Source organism: Gopherus evgoodei, unplaced genomic scaffold, assembly GCF_007399415.2.
Source record: "Gopherus evgoodei ecotype Sinaloan lineage unplaced genomic scaffold, rGopEvg1_v1.p scaffold_46_arrow_ctg1, whole genome shotgun sequence".
Classification (NCBI taxonomy): Eukaryota; Metazoa; Chordata; order Testudines; family Testudinidae; genus Gopherus; species Gopherus evgoodei.
The window spans coordinates 1667786-1670552 of record NW_022060067.1 but is presented as its reverse complement, the minus strand read 5'-3'; the positions used below and the strand labels follow the sequence as shown (position 1 = coordinate 1670552).

General features: G+C 43.0%; 1 non-coding gene across 1 annotated transcript; it reads left to right on the top strand.

Moving 5' to 3' along the window:
* The first annotated feature begins 2360 nt into the window (after positions 1–2360).
* TRNAS-AGA lies at positions 2361–2442 on the top strand. Its single transcript has one exon. It is a non-coding gene; the product is annotated as a tRNA-Ser (tRNA).
* The last annotated feature ends 325 nt before the right edge of the window (positions 2443–2767 follow it).

Genomic DNA, 2767 nt, shown 5'->3' with positions numbered 1-2767 from the left:
GGCTGTTGGAATGATATGATAGAGATACAAATAGGAAAGGGACTGTCTGAATTGTCAGTGTGGGGAATGAACAACAATCTATTGCAATGTCGTTAGCCACAAACACACTCTCATCGTGCTCCAGCCGGAAAAGAAATGGGCAGGAACTCTTGCTGTTCACCATGGACACACGTACACTAATGCACAGCCCTGAGTGTGCTGGGGGAGCTGGTCTGAGCAATTTGAAGTGACAAGTCTGTGAGAACAGAAACATTGTGTAGTGAAGTAGGACCGCTAAACACTGAGGATGGAATGGAGGTTAAGGATAACCTAGGCATGACCCAATATCTAAATAAGTACTTTTCCTCAGTCTTTAATAAGGCTAATGAGGAGCTTAGGGATAATGGAAGGATGACAAATGGGAATGAGGATATGGAGGTGGATATGACCACATCTGAGGTAGAAGCCAAACTTGAACAGCTTAATAGGACAAAATTGGAGGGCCCAGATAATCTTCATCCAAGAATATTGAAGGAACTGGTGCATGAAATTGTAAGCCCATTAGCAAGAATTTTTAATGAATCGGTAAACTCAGGGGTTGTACTGTACGACTGGAGAATTGCTAACATAGTTCCTACCTTTAAGAAAGGGAAAAAAAGTGATCCAAGTAACTATAGGCCTGTTAGTTTGACATCTGTAGCATGTAAGGTCTTGGAAAAAATTTTGAAGGAGAAAGCAGTTAAGGACATTGAGATCAGTGGTAACTGGGACAAGTTACAACATGATTTTACTAAAGGTAGATCGTGTCAAACCAACTCGATCTCCTTCTTTGAGAAGGTGACAGATTATTTAGACAAAGGAAATGCAGTAGATCTAATTTACCTCGATTTCAGTAAGGCATTTGACATGGTTCAACATGGGGACCTATTAGTTAAATTGGAAAAGATGGGGATCAATATGAAAATTGCAAGGTGGATAAAGAACTGGTTAAAGGGGAGACTCCAACGGGTCGTACTGAAGGGTGAACTGTCAGGCTGGAAGGAGGTTACTAGTGGAGTTCCTCAAGGATCAGTTTTGGGACCAATCTTCTTTAACCTTTTTATTACTGACCTTGGCATAAAAAGTGGGAATGTGCTAATAAAGTTTGCGGATGACACAAAGCTGGGGGGTATTGCTAACACGGAGAAGGACTGGGATATCATACAGGAAGATCTGAATGACCTTGTAAACTGGAGTAGTGGTAATAGGATGAAATTTAATAGTGAAAAGTGCAAGGTCACGCACTTAGGGATTAATAATAAGAATTTTAGATATACATTGGGGACACATCAGTTGGAAGCAACAGAGGAGGAGAAGGACCTTTGGGTATTGGTAGATCACAGGATGACTGTGATCCGCCAATGTGATATGGCCATTAAAAAAGCTAATGCGGTTTTAGGATGCATCAGGCTAGGTATTTCCAGCAAAGATAAGGAGGTGTTAGTACCGTTATATAAGGCACTGGTGAGACCCCACCTGGAATACTGTGTGCAGTTCTGGTCTCCCATGTTTAAGAAGGATGAATTCAAACTGGAACAGGTTCAGAGACGGGCTACTAGGATGACCCGAGGAATGGAAAACCTGCCTTATGAAAGGAGACTCAAAGAGCTTGGCTTGTTTAGCCTAGCCAAAAGAAGGCTTGCTCTTTATAAATATATCAGAGGGATTAATATTAGGGAGGGACAGGAATTATTTAAGCTTAGTACCAATGTAGACACAAGAACAAATGGGTATAAACTGGACACTAGGAAGTTTAGACTTGAAATTAAATGAAGGTTTCTAACCATTAGAGGAGTGAAGTTCTGGAACAGCCTTCCAAGGGGAGTAGTGGGGGCAAAAGACATATCTGGCTTTAAGACTAAGCTTGATAAGTTTATGGAAGGGATGGTATAGCTTAATTTTGACAATTGATCTTTGATTATCAGCAGATAATATGCCCAGTGGTTTGTAATGGGATGTTGGATGGGATGGGATCTGAGTTACTGCAGAGAATTCTTTTTTGAGTGCTGGCTGGTGAGTCTTGCCCACATGCTCAGGGTTTAGCTGATCGCCATATTTGGGGTCGGGAAGGAATTTTCCTCCGGGGCAGATGGCAGAGGTCCTGGAGATTTTTCGCCTTCCCCTGCAGCGTGGGGCATGGGTCACTTGCTGGTGGATTCTCTGCAGCTTGAGGTCTTCAAACCACAATTAGAAGACTTCAGTAACTCGGATGTAGGTTAGGGGTTTGTTATAGAAGTGGATGGGTAGGGTTCTGTGGTCTGCTTTGTGCAGGAGGTCGGACTAGATGATCATAATGGTCCCTTCTGACCCCAAAGTCTATGAGTCTATAAGCTATACGTCAAGTAGTTGTGGCCAAGTGGTTAAGGCAGTGGGCTAGAAATCCATTGGGGTCTCCCCATGCAGGTTTGAATCCTGCTAACTACAGAAGCATTAGTGTGTTGTTGCTGCTGTTGTCTTAGTGCCTGGGCATCTATTGAACCAAATCTGGTCTCACTCTGAGGCTGTCTACACTTGAAATACTGCTGTAGCACTGTGGAGTAAACAGTTGCTACGGTCAGGGGAGGGCTTTCCATCCCTGTAATAGCTGCATTGGCAGAACAATCTTCCCTTTCATTTAGCACTATTTAAACATGGCTTAGGTCAGCTTCATTATAAACTGGTTCTGGGGGTTTTCATACCCTGAAAGAGGTACTTGTTAGAGAGTTTATCCCATCACCCTCCCATTCCCTGGTCCTTCTCACGTGACCAG